The sequence below is a fragment of the Vicugna pacos genome, chromosome 32 (genome assembly GCF_048564905.1).
Source record: "Vicugna pacos chromosome 32, VicPac4, whole genome shotgun sequence".
Classification (NCBI taxonomy): Eukaryota; Metazoa; Chordata; class Mammalia; order Artiodactyla; family Camelidae; genus Vicugna; species Vicugna pacos.
Window position 1 is genome coordinate 5423188 of NC_133018.1, and position 14891 is coordinate 5438078.

The window sequence follows — 14891 nt, forward strand, 5'->3', positions numbered from 1 at the left end:
AACAAATCATGGGTTTGTCTGTTTTACAGTGTGGACGCCCTAGAGACAGACATAACCACCACCAGTCTGCCTTCTAAAGAAAGCTGCTTTCTAGATAAAAAAATGAATTTCTTCTGTATAGCACCAGCAACTATACTCAGTATCTTGTAATAACCTTTAATGAAAAAGAGTATGAAAATGAATACACACACACACACACACACACATATATATATACACACACACACACACAGGTATGCATGACTGGGACATTATGCTGTACCCCAAAAACTGACACATTGTAACTGACGATACTTCAACTAAAAGAAAAATGAAAAAATAAAAAATAAAGGAAGATGCTTTCATTTCCTGCATAATCAGATGACCATGAAGTAGAAGCAGAAGGCTGGATAAAGTATGTTCTATATGGAAGCCTGCAGTAAATTCTCATTAATTATCTATCATTTAATTTCTAGGCAACTGGACCATTAGTTCCACAACATAAATCAATTCTGCCCAATTACTGAGACTGTTATTAAACCAGAAGTATCTAGCCAAATACTTAATCTAATTGAGACTTCAGTGTTACCACTGAACCACAAAGGTACTTTTTCTATTTAATTATAATTCAAATGGACATGGAATTTCTAAGACAAAATATAAAGAAAGGCAAGGATGCAGAGGAATTGGAACACTCAAACGTTGCTTGTGGGAATGTAAAATGGTGCAGCCATTGTGAAAAAGTTTGGCAGTTTCTTACAAAGTGAAATAATACATTTACCATACGACCAGCAAATTCTACTCCTAGGAACCTACCCAAGAGAAAGAAAAGCACATGTCCTGTTAAAATAAACAAGAGATACTGAGGTGGCTCTAATCTAAGCAGCTCTTTTGTTCCTTTTCTGTCTGTTCATCTCTGTTTCCCTCAAGCCTTGATCATAAAATTGAAATCACTACGCAACATTTAACCTAACTCCTGATTTTTGCTTTACTGAATGTACACAATGCCTTGCCTAAGCTGTCGATTCCTTTCCTGGATTACAAGTAGTAAGAATGAAGAATTAACTAGTTAAAGAATGACGGCTTTCTACCCCTACCTTCCCCTTAATAAATTTGCAGGCAGACCCCATGGGCAAGAGAGTATCTAACTGCAAGTGGACCATGCAGGCAAGACAGCATCCAGAGAAAGACCAGAAGTCAGCAGGTCTGCACACAGTGGGAAAATGACAAAGAATCTGATCTCTCACCTTAATGATGAACTAGAATTATTTCCCCTTTTCCCTTTAAAAATTGTCATGGCTGAGCAGGATCTTTGGAGGTGGTCTCAAGACATGAGTCCACCTTCTCCCCAGATTGGCAGCTTTTCTGAATAAAGCAACTTTTCCTTCTACCAACACTTGCCTCTCAATTATTGGCTTCTGAGTGGTGAACCACTGAACCTGAGTTCAGTAACACTAATGCTTTAGCAGCCTATGTAAGAAAACAAAAAGCTACGCCTATAATACCTCAAAGATAAGAAATCAAACCCTAAGGACAGGTGATTATAAACAGCTAACGAGCCTTTCCCAAACAAGGCAAACGCTTACGCTATAGCTACTCAGATCATTTCCCTGCTTTGCTTCTGGCTTTTCTCTATAAAACTTTCTCCCAGCTCCTGTTGGTGGAGTCTCCTAACCGCTTCCGGTTTGGTATGGCCCAATTTGAATCAATTTTTGCACAAATAAACTCTTAAAAATTTAATATACCTCAGTTTCTCTTTTAATAGTCCATATAAAGCATGTATGTTCATAGAAACATTCAAAATAGGCAAAAAAAAAAAAAGGAAACATTCCGAATGTCACCCATGGTGAGTTGATAAAACAAAATGCAGCACATGCTGCAACATGCAACTACCGATAGATGCTGTGTAATGGATAGACCCAAAACACATCAGGCTAAGCGAAAGAAGTCAGACACAGAAGACTGTATATTGTAACATCCCACCTATATGAACTGTCCAGAAAAGGTAATTTACAGAGACAAAAAGATCAGGGTTGCCAAAGGCTGGAGACAGCAAAAAGGACTGACGGCAAAGAGGCCCTAGGGATCTTGATGGGGGGATGGAAGATCCAAAACTGTACTGTGGTGATGACTGCTGCTATGGTATATGTTAGGGCAGGCAGACAGCTAGATACAAGCAGAGAAAGGGGACGCAGGCCAAATGGCAGGAACTGGGCAAAAAAAAAAGAGGGGCACGGACCAAATGCAAAAAACCCTACATCATGTAAGCACCAAGGGCTCCCTGGGCAGAGAAAGAAAAGCAGGAACCTCTGGACTGATAAGAAATTACACAGTTTGGGGTGACAAGTGGCCTGAAGGGAAAAGGCAAGAGTCTCTAGTGTCCGAATGCAAGCTTTTGCTCATTATGCCCTCATTTCAGTAAAATTAGCCTTGCAGATTAGAAGCACCCATCATGCACCAAGGCCATGACACTTCCAATCCATGCTAAATAAGGACAAAAATCCCTCTTCCCTTTGGGAAGGTGGAGCTGGGGTAAAAATCAGGGAATAGGATCCCAAACCCTTCCCTCCCCAATGAATATTCTGCTCATTCATTTTCACACCTTATTTAACCAACTTGCCAAAGAAACTCAGGCTAGCTGCTCACCTGAGTCTGCCCGCTCTCCCCTTGAGAGTGTATTGTCTACTCCTTAATAAATCCTCACTTTAATTTCTTAACCTCTGCATCCTGGCTCTGAATTCTTTCTGGGATGGGACAAGACCCTGGACACTGGTTCCATCTCCCAGCAACAGCACCATCCCTCCCTGTGGGGATCTGGCTGCCCTCCACTTTCAGCTGGTCGCACAGCACCTGCAGAGCCACAGCACGGGCGGTGGGCAGGCCTCTGCGAGACCCAGGCTGCCTCACACGTGCTGCCACAGAGGCAAGAAGAAGGGGGGCGCTCTGCTCACATCCCTACATCCAGGGCATGGGGAGCAACCACGCCTGACCTCATAGGGTGAAGGAATAGGAAACAAACTGCCTTCCCTGATGCTGATTCTTTCTGACTAAGAAATGCTGTAATCTGCTTTCCCTCCCTTACTGCTTTTTATGCTGAACAACTCCCAAACATTCAATAGTTTTAACCAGAAAGGAGACAATGGGCTGATAATCTCAGAAGAAGGACAGACCCTCCGAAACTCCTCCATGAAGGAAGAGCCACTGGGGTTAAGAGGAGCGCACTGCCCTGTAAACCGCCCTGGTCGTTATCACTTTTTGGTTCCATCCAGTTTTTCTATAAAACCTCAAGGCTCCAACCCCAAGATGGACTCAGTCTCTAAGGCAAGAGCCCACTGTCGCTCCCCTTTGCCTGGCAAAGCAATAAAGCTGTTTGTCCTTTTTCTCCCAACACTCTGTCTCCGAGTCTCAATCTGGCTTTCGGGGTGCAGAGGCCAGTTTTGCAGCAGCAAGGGGAGGGCGGGCGGTCCACCAAGAACCAAAGGACCAGGCTGCATTCACAAGGAAGGCAGAGGGACAAAGGCCCACCACCTGCAAAGGGGCCAGAACACCCTCTTCCTAGGAGACAAGGGAGGGTAGAAGCAGGACCGACCTGGCAGGCAGTGCAGGAAGTAGAGCCCTGTTACTAACCTGTGGTCCAACAGGACCCAGTGCAGGAAAACAGGAGCTGGCCCAGGTCCCACAGCTGGACATGGCGGGCCAGGGTGGCACCTCCAGGGACAGCCAGTCCATGCCCCGCCCACACCGCCCTGTTTGTCTCTCACAACAAACTGAAGAGCTCTCTAAGTTTTGCAGACGAAGAAAGTGAAATGCAGAGAGGTACTGAGATTTACTTAGCACCACAAAGCCCACGTTCACCCCACAACGTCACGGCAGTGAGAAGGGACTGGTACACAGCTTTCAACTGGATGCAGCCTGGGGGTGCCGAAATGCCTATGATACACAGGGCTGTGTGCCATCAAGTTCAAGACCCAGAACCGTACCACTTGTACACTCTCCGGGGTGTCTAGAAACACAGGACTCAGAGCTGAGGAACGTCCAGGAGACCCACCCTCACTGCCGGCCCTGTCACTACGGACCAGCTGGCTCCTGCCATTGCCCCAGGGCACTGGGAGGGAAGGGGCTCAAGAAGACACAGGCACCGCCCTGCGTGAGCAGCCCCTCCCCAAACAGAGGGGCCCCTGCTGCCCACTGCTCCCCAGGCCAGCAAAGAGTTTACTTGAAATGAAACAAAGCAAAGGCTCTCAGACTTCCCTTCCCAGCTCATGTGGGGTCTGTCGAGCCCAAGGCACACATGCATAGCACGCACGGGCTTGGGGACAGTGTCCAGCAGCCACTACATCACAAGGCAGAAATGGGAGCCGTGGGGGTACCGCGTGTCTGCAGACACTTAGGCACCTCATTCTTATTCTGATGGGTCTCCCAGCACTTCTTTTATCCTTCCATTTACCAAAGAGGCTCAAGGAAGAACATTAGTTACCCATCTCAGGTTCTGAACATTTAAAAGCAAACTGGGAGGTGACGTCAGTATCACGGCAGCATGAGATGTCCCTCCGTTTTGTCCCCCGTTTTTGACAGCTAACTAGGCATCTATCCATGAAGAAAAGTGTCTCTGTAGGAGCAGCAGGGTCCAGCACATATGCCAAGGGGCCTGGGAGGAGGCTCGCTCACCTCTGCATCCAGTAATAAGCAGACAGACCTTGGCCAAGGCTGCAAAGCCAGCAGAAGCCAGCAGTGCCACCCCAACCCGCCCTTGGCCACAGTCAGGGAAAACCTGGAGAGTGCTGACCTGGGCAGACACCTGCAGGCAAGAGAGAATCTGGAGAAGTCCAGCCTTCTTGGGAGGAGATTTCAGCACATCACTGGAGAAAAAACACGGGTTAGGAGACACTGGAGAGGGTGAGAGGAACTTGGCCAGCACTGCCCCTCCCCCAAGGCCACCCCGCATGGGGCCCAACCAGCTGATGGGGGAGGACAGCGACGCACACGTGCTCCGCCGCTGACAGCAGCTTCTCCCCGCCAGCACCAGAGCGCTCAGGCAGGGCCTCCATGACTGGGGAGGGAGAGAGGAAGGGGCCAAACAAGAACATCAAAGGGCATTAAGGAACACAGTTCCTGCACTCAGCACTTCAGCAGGAAGTCCTACAAGGAACCTTTGGGAGAAATTCACCCTCCGACGCCCCCCAGGCCCACAGGTGCCTGTGACACCCCTCCCCTGCCTCTGCAGCCGCCCCGTGTGTGTGCGGGGTGGGTGTAGTGCGAGCGCTCCCTGTCAACGGTAAATGAAGTGCCATCAGAAAACAGACCAGGTCTGTGGGCCAGGGAGAGCCACAAACGGAGCAGCGGCACCACCTTCTGGAAAACAAAAGAGAGGTTTCCAGCAGCCAGCCTGGTGAGTTGTAAGGACCAGAGAAGCCATAAAAGCTTACGAATTCTGCAGCAAGAAGGAGTAAGAAGAGTGTAGCACTATTTACACAGCCAAGACACATAGAAAATAAATACCAAAATGACAGATAAACCCTACCTCATCAGCAACTATGTTAAATGTACATGAATTAAACATTCCAATCAAAAGGCAAAAAATGGCAGAAAGGTTAAAATAAATAATGCAAGAATATACTATATGAGACACTGTTTAGAAACAAAGACACAAATAGTTTGAAAGTAAAAGGGTAGAAAAAGATATACCATAAATATATACAATGGAATATTACTCAGCCATAGAAAAGAATGAAATAATGCCATTTGCAGCAACATGGATGGACCTGGAGATGATCATATTAAATGAACTAATAAGTCAGACAGAGAAAGACAAATATCATACATGGAATCTATTACTTATCTACAAGCCAGAAACAGACCCGCCAGACACAGAAAATAAACTATGGTTACCAAAGGGGGAAAGGAGGGGGGACGGATAAACTAGGAGTTTGGGATTAACATATACACACTACTATACACAAAATAGATAAATGACAAGGACCTACTGTATTACACAGGGCACTATACTCCATATCTTGTAATAAGACCCTAAAATGGAAAAGAATCTGAAAAAGCGTGTGTGTGTGTATGTGTGTATGTGTATCTGAATCACTTTGCTGCATACCTGAAATGAATACAACACTGCAGATCAACTATACCTCAATAAAAATGAAGATAATAAAGATGAGAGCAGCAGGTGTGTCCATACCAGATCAGAGAAAGCCTCCTGTATAAATAACAGTATATAACAAACAGTATATCCCACCTGAATACAACTAGTAAAGATTTGAGAAAGTGTCTGCTACTTCCAGTGAGAAAAGAGCAAAGCAAAACTACGGGAACACAAAAAATCTAGGAAATGTGTCATCCCCAAAAGAGAGCAGTCTTCCAATAACTGAACTGAAAGGCACAGAATCTGGTGTGCAGTTGGTAAAGAACTGGAAATAGCTGTACTGAGGATACTCAACAAGCTACATGGAAAACAGAAAGACAACTCAGTGAAATCAGGAAAACAACACGGGAATAAAAAGAGAAAATTCACAAACGGATAAAAATCATAAAAGAGAACCAAACAGAAATTCTGGAGCTACAGGATCCAACGACTAGGAAGGAAAATGCAACAGAGCATCCACAGCAGAGTAGATCAAATGTAAGATAAAGTAAGTGGCCTGGAGGACAGGAACTCCGAAACAACCCAATCGGAGGAGAACAAAAAAGAAAGAATGAACAAGGGCAGCAAGACCGTCTCACACACACCAGCCCAAACATCCTTCCAGTGGGTCCCTCCAGCTCACAGCAGCCAGATCTTCTTTTCTTTAAACACCTCTGTTGTGGTGTGGTTCCTGTACAGTAAACTACACGTATTTCAGGTGTACAATTTGATGAATTTTGATAGATGTGTAACACCGCAAACCACCACCACAATCAAGATAGCTAACACCTCCATCACTCCCCAAGAGGTGCGATTTTCGAATTCTCAGTTTATTTCTGATTACAGGTAAGGCCTTGCCTGATCATCAGACTCGGGGGTGAGGCAAGCCCCCTCTGAACCTCAGATTTCCTCTTGCATACAGCAGCGAGTCGTCACTTCACTGCACGTGCCAGGGACACTGGGGTCAGGAGGCTGGGGAGGCCAGGCTGGGATACCTTCTCTCAGGTGTCCCTGCAGCCCAGTAACCACAAGGCATCCGCTGGCTCTCCCACCCTCCTCTTCAGAGAAGGCGCCTCCACATGGCTGAACCTGAGCTCAATCCCGCCTTTCCCACTTTCCACGGTTGGGACCTGCATGGAGTTACCCCCTCCGGGCCCCTTGTAGCTTCTCCACCTTGAAACAGGAGTGTCACATCTCCCTCATGGGAGGCTCCTGTGTTCACTTCCTAGGGCTGCCCTCACAAACCAGGTGGCTTAAAACAACAAAGGCTTAGTGGGGGGAGGGTATGCAGAGTGTGTGCTTAGCATGCACGAGGTCCCCGGTTCAATCCCCTGTACTTCCTGTAAGAATAAGTAACATAAGTAAACCTAATTACCTCCCCCCACCAAAAACAAACTAACAAAACCCCAAACCTCTCTATTACCCTGATTCAGGGAAATGGACCCACCTGGATAGAATAATCTCCCAAAGTCCTTAATTTACTCACATCTGCAAAGTCCCTGTTGCCTTATAAGGTCACAAGCAGGTTCTGGAGACTAGGAAGTGGATGTCTTGGGTTGAGGGCAGGGAGAGGAGTCATTATTCATCTTTATTTCTGATATTTTTAGAATTGGATAATGGAACATATTATTCTATGTCAAACACAAAGGCAGGCCATGGCAGGTGCATAACAGATATTTGCTCACCCCTCACGTTGCTCTCCCCGCTCTGGCTACAGACACTTCCTTGCTCCTTGAGAAGCTATGCAGCCTGCAGGGAAGCCTGAGCTCCCAAGGCAGACCACCAGGGATCCAGCCCTCTCTCCATCTTTACCACCTCAAGGACTTGGACAAGTGATTTGACTTCTCTGTGCTTCCATTTCCTCACTTATAAAATGGGGTCGCGGTGGGGGTCCTATTCACACACACAGAATTCTCAGAACTGGGCTCCCCCTCTCTACCCACACACGGTAGCCCGGCTGAATACCAACATCATCATTTTCTTTGAAGTCAAAGCCCTCAGGTCTTACTGTGGCTCTTTGTGCTCTGGCTTCCTTTGTGTTCCCCCCCCCACACACACACACACCCCTCTTATTTGATCTGGCTGCAAAGAAGCCAATCCAGGTGACTGACTGCATGTTCAGAAAAGCTGAGGGTGCTGGAACACCTTCTTCAAGACAAGTCTACAAAATACCGGAAGCTTTACTAAAGAAGCACTTTGAGAAACCCTGAAATATCAGACAGTGAACTTGTCAGGAGAAACTGGCATGGCTGGAAGACCTACGCCCATGTCAACTCCTTCAGCTGCAAACGCGTCTGTTCAATTCAGTGTATTTTGTCTGTTAAGGGCTTGTGTTACATAACCCATGAGATCTCCTGCAGTTCTGAAGTGTCTAATTTGAGGGGAAAAGAAAAAAAAGGAAAGGTACCTCTGGAACAAGGTAATGGAGTCTGCTAGAGAAAGTTTGCCAGACGCTGCCGGAAGCAATCTGTTCTGTGAGTCCCAATACTGGGTGTATAAATAGTCTCAACAGTAGGAAGAGACTTGCAGATAGAAGGAAACGAATTGGAGAGCAGAACCATTAGCCACGGCTGTTATTTAAACTCAGCCATGTAAAATACAAGGACAAAAATCAGGAAAACCGAATGTGGAAGTTTCCACTGAGAAACAGCATTGTGATATGTGCGCTGCACTCTGAAACATGGCACCTCCCCTCTCTCCAAACGCACTTCCCATTTCTGTAAATTAAAGTAGAGATCCCCTGGACGACTAAAAATGTTCTCTATGCATGTTTCTTGAATTGCACTCCACAGTTAATTCTTGAACCAAATGCTACGTGAAATCCTAGATTAAATATGAAAGGGTCCAACAATGAGACACACAATCTCACACAAAGGCCGCGTCATTTTGCTTCAATTAGCTAAGGTGAACGAAAGGGCACGAAAAAACTGTGTTTCCAGCAGCAAGGAGCAGAAAGGCAATCCTTCTTCAAACTAATTACAGGGGTTGGATGAAAGGCACAGGGGGGAAAAGTCCTATATCCTTTATGTTGTGAGATATTTTTCATTAAGACGGTGTCAAACGTTTTGATACGACTTTATACAGTATGAGCATAGAAGCCTAGCTGTGATAACGGGATTTTTAGGATATCACATTTGGAAATCTCTGGAAGCCCTATTAGAGATGCAAAGTTCAAGAATTAGGAAGATCAGTCCAATTTTATTCTTGGGGCTTTCAACAAGAGTTATTTCGCAAGGATGAAGAATACAGCACCAAATTCTCAGGTTAAAAATAAAAGTGCCAATAAGGATTACCTGCAGGGCCAGAAGTTTACATACGCCAAGGAATTCCCTGAAATGATCTCATCCCATCAAGCTATTAAAAGTTCAAACTGAACCACGGCAGCCACTCATGGGTAGAGGCAATGGTGCTCCCACTCCCAGGAGCCAGGCTAGACCAGACCCAGAGCAGGACCTCAGCCCCCGGTCACATACTTAAAGGTGCTCTAGAAAATTTCTTGTGTAATAAATACTTATTAACCTGTTTCAGGTAATGTCAAAGGCACCAGGAATCAACACTGAACACCAGTAGTCGATACACTAATGTGAACTGGATGGCACACTAGAAAGTGATGTGTGACACTTGTCACAGAGCGGGTCAACAGCGATCAGGGAGCACGTATGGAGAGCAGCTGGAAATAGCAGAGAGAAGGGCAGGTGGGCGGGTCTGCAGGCAACCCCAAGACTCACTCTCCTAGAGTGAAGTGGGGTTCAGGTGGCAACACAGCCTGAGGGCACCTGCCCACAGAAGATAGAGACCTCAGGTTGCCCCAAGATAACCTCTGAGTCCGCACCTAAGGCAAATTCTACCCCTAGAATAGATTCCCAGAGTGCATCTTAGGAACGCTGCAATGCTGACTCTGTGGAAAGGGCTGGGGTATGCATCCATCCCTCCCCTCATAGTGGAGCCACCCCAGGTGGGGTGCACCAAGGGAATTCTGGAAGCACAGGAGTTTCAGAACACATGGTCGAACATACCCGTCTTTTAACCCCTCTGTGACACCCTCCACCATCTGTAACTAGAAGCACAACAAAAGGGCAGTCTTGGGGTTTCACAGGTTATTGCTTGGCCTGATTTTGTAGTTTCTATTTTCAAGTTACGTTAGTGTATAATACAGGAAAAAATCATGTTACTTTAAGCTCATAGAATATTCACTAAGATAGGCTATAAAGTTGAGGTATAACATAAAAAAATCAGATGACTGGATAAAGAAGATGTGGTATATTTATACAATGGAATACTATTCAGCCATAAAAACCAACAACATAATGCTATTTGCAGCAACATGTATGTTCCTAGAGAATGTCATTCTAAGTGAAGTAAGCCAGAAAGAGAAAAAGAAATACCATGTGAGATAGCTCATATGTGGAATCTAAAAAAACAAAACAAAACAAAACAAAACATAAATACAAAACAGAAACAGACTCATAGACACAGAATACAAACTTGTGGTTGCCAAGGGGGCTGGGGGTGGGAAGGGATAGACTGGGATTTCAAAATGCAGAATAGATAAACAAGATTATACTGTATAGTACAGGGAAATACATACAAGATCTTGTGGTAGCTCACAGTGAAAAAAATAAAATGTGACAATGAATGTATGTATGTCCACGTATAACTGAAAAATTGTGCTCTACACTGGAATTTGACACAACTTTGTAAAATGCTATAAGTCAATAAAAAATTAAATTATTAAATTAAATTATTAAATTAAATTAAAGTTAAAAAAAATTTAAAGTGAGGTCATACAAAATAAGTTCTCTGACCATAAGTTAGTCAAACCACAATTCAATAACAGAAAGACAAGAAAATCCCTAAACATTTAGAAATTTAAAAATACACTTCTAAATTATCTATGAGAGGAAGTCTCAAGGGAGATTTAAAAAACAAAACTAAATAAAACAATAAAACTGAAAGCACAACGAATCAAAAGCTGTAGGATGCAGCTAAAGAAGTGTTGAGAGGGAAAATTATAGTAGTAAATATTCACATTAGAAAAGAGATTTGTTCCAGGTATGCAAGGCTGGTCCAATGTTCTAAAATAAATCATATCAGCACCGTATCAAACAGCTAATGAAGAAAATTAATTGATGCAAAAAAAGTCACCAACAAAATTCAACACCCAATTATGGTAAAAAATCTCAGTATGCTAGGAAAAGAAAGGGGTTTGCTCAATCTCATAAAGAAAACCTACACAACCTACAACTAATGCCATACTTAATGGTGAAGACTGAATGCTTTCCCTTTAAGATCAAAAACAGGCAAAGATATCCACTCTTTATTTTAGCTACTGCAAAAAAAGCAAGAAGAAAAAATACAAAACATCAGATTTAAAAAGAAAGCTACTACAGAATCTACTACCCCCAAAATTCCAAGAACTAATAAGTAAAAATATTATTAGTATTGTTACTAATGATACAGTAATAACAGGATATAAGATTAACATGCAAACATACACAAAACGCATTTACATATACCAACAATAAGAAAAATGGAAACCAAAATACAAGCCCAGTGCTGATGAAATAAAATTTATAGTTTAAGGCAGGACAAGAAAATTTGAACATACAATTCTCTCTGTTTCCCTTGGGGCCTCCTCCCTCCCTCCCTGTCTGCATCACACATTACTCAGGGCCCCTCAGAGATGGCTTTGCCTGCTCAACTGTAAAGATCGACTTTCCTTCCTTTCTTCTGCTGTAATTTCTTGAAAGATCAGCATTCTTTCCTAACCCTGTAGGGGGTCATGGTGACTTACTGCTCACGTTGAATGTGCTTAGCTGGACTACACATCTGTGGTGAACTTTATATAAAATGTCAGCATGTCATTTCAATGCAGGATCCTTTGTCTCCAAGATGAATATTCATTTTCTGAAATGCGAACGTATATGACTGTGACTTCAACAGGTGGAACAGTTCTCAAGAGTTTCTGAGAGTCTATCGGGTTATAATCTTCTGTCTGGCTGAAATAAAATTCTCTTTTTTCATCTTAATTTGATTGTTAATTGAATTTCCATCGACATTTGTTCGGCGTGTTTGGCAGGATATCAGAGGCAACCAGCAGAAGACGCCTGGAGTCCCCTGAACGGGTGCTTAGAGTCCCACCAGTCTCGGTATTCCTCAGGTGCTTTGGTGAGCTCTCCTGGTATCAAGATATTGTTTTAAATGATGTCCTGAATTTTATTCGAGCGGTTTTTCTTGGGACTTGGAGTCCTAAAGGGGTACTAGTACATTTCCTAGCAAGAGATCTGGGGAGAAATTCCTAGGCAGGAACTAGGGGGAGCTCTGGAGTGAACTGGGTTGGCTGACCTTTTTTTTTTTTTTTTTTTAATTTGGCTTAAATTAGGAAGATTGTGGATATAGGATCTAAACAAACTGCTTGATGGCAAAATGAGAGACTGAGCCTGCTCCGCTCTGAAGAAGAGGGGCATTTGTTCCTTCTATCCACAAGGTATTCTCAGTCAACTGAGAACCGAGCTTAAGTGTCTGAGGATCAATCCTCGTGACATGCAAGAAAGCCTACAGGGGATCCCACTACAACCACGAAGTAAAGTCTGCTTGCCAGGGATGCACAATATAAAGATCACCGTGCGCTCTGAGCACTCATGGCAGCCCCGATTTTTAATGGAGCACGTGATCTATGATTAATCTTCAATGAATAAAACAAGTTCAAGTGGATGGTTTAATTAATATAAACATGTCTATAGAGTCATCAACATTAGGTATAATACTTTTATTGTACCTGGGTTTTACTGAAAGTCAATAAGCTCACGTTATCTGTGTTACAAAATGTGTCAGAAACAAAACTAACTTAATATGATAATATTTTCATAAGTAATTAAAATACAGATAAGTAAGACAAAAGTTTTTGGCTGAACTCTTTAAGAATAATTATGTTTTATGGTATATCTACCTAAAAACAGTTTCTCCAGATTTTGGTAACTTAAAACTTTAGAATTCCACTAAACTGAATGATGGAAATTCACTGAATGTCTCGATCACTTTTTAAATTGAAGTACCGTCAGTTACAATGTGTCGATTTCTGGTGTACAGCACAATGTCCCAGTCATGCATATACATGCATATATTCATTTTCATACTCTTTTTCATTAAAGGTTATTACAAGATATTGAATATAGTTCCCTCTGCTATACAGAAGAAACTTTTTAAATCTATCTTTATATACAGTGGCTAACATTTGCAAATCTCAAACTCCCAAATTTATCCTTTCCTACCCCCTTTCCCCTGGTAACCGTAAGATTGTTTACTGCGTCTGCAAGTCTGTTTCTGTTTTGTAGATGGTTCATAGTGTCTTTTTCTAGATCATTTTTAGTAAGATAAAATAATGAAACATTACTTGCTAACATAGTCTAGGTTTATCTACTTTTGACCTATTACAGAGACACTAGATATGTTTTGAGACTATTAATACATCTATTTTGGACCTTATTGAAAGATTTACTATGAAGTGACACATTTCTAGATATTACTTTTCTTAACGAAACCCTGAAAAACGAATTTATGCATAGTCAGGACTGACTAAGATTAGATCAAATTTAATTAAATGAGTGAATTTTAATATTAAAGGTAAAAATAACACAAAACTAAAATCTGGGTTTTTTTCTCTGTTAAAAGGACAAAGTTTTCTTATAGTATTAATCTGCTTTTATAGCAAGATCCCAAGGAACAAAAACCTTAAGACTCACGGATTACAACCTAGAAATTTTGTTTATTGGAGAGGAAATCAAATGAAAGATTATTTGCAGCAATGATGGAAAGGAACTTATCAGGTATTATTAACTAATCCGTGTGCAGCCAAACTGAAAGACATAAATTCACAGATTCACATCTCTCATTTTATAAAGGCCCTTCCACCCTGAATGGGCTTTGACCCTTGTTTCTTTATTCTTTGCTTTTTTTTTGGAGGGGGGTTCTCCAATTTTTTTTATTGAAATATAGCCAATTTACAATGTTGTGTCAATTTCTGGTATACAGCATAATAAATAGTTCAGTCATACACATATATACACATATATTAATTTTCATATTCTTCTTCATTGTAGGTTACTGCAAGATATTGAATATAGTTCTTTGTGCTCTGCAGTAGAAACTTTTTGTTTATCTACTTTACATATAGCAGTTAGTATCCGCAAATCTTGAACTCCCAATTTATCCCTTCCCACTCCCTTCCCCTGCTGATAACCATAAGTTTGTTTTCTATGTCTGTGGGTCTGTTTCTGTTTTGTAAATAACATTCATTTGTCTTTTTTTTAAGATTCCACATATAAGTGACATCATATGATATTTTTCTTTCTCTTTCTGGATTACTTCACTTAGAATGACGATCTCCAGGTCCATCCATGTTGCTGCAAATGGCATTATTATATTATTTTTATGGCTGAGTAGTATTCCATTGTATAAATATACCACAACTTCTTTATCCAGTCATCTGTTGATGGACATTGACCCGTTTCTAACACCTGACTTCAGCTAAGACAAGCATCCCCAAGCTAAGATGAGAAGATGACAACAGTAGCAGACACCTGACCCCAGAGTCTGGACCAAGCCTGTAAGACTCAACCCACTGGTCAATTGCACTGTTTACCAAATGTCTATCTCTCTGCCAAAATGGAAAGTTACTGTTTTACTTCTACCTATACTTTTGCTCCAATGCTTAAGATGGAAGGAAAATTCTTTAGTAAAGTTGTTACAAGTATAGCTACTGGAGGTAGCTATATTTAATCAA

At 42.6% G+C, this 14891-nt stretch overlaps 1 protein-coding gene across 1 annotated transcript in view; it reads right to left on the reverse strand.

Annotated features, from left to right (window-relative positions):
- LOC102543550 (P protein-like) overlaps positions 1–14891 on the reverse strand; it is a 127218-nt gene that overhangs the window by 91880 nt on the left and 20447 nt on the right. The window lies entirely within an intron of this gene.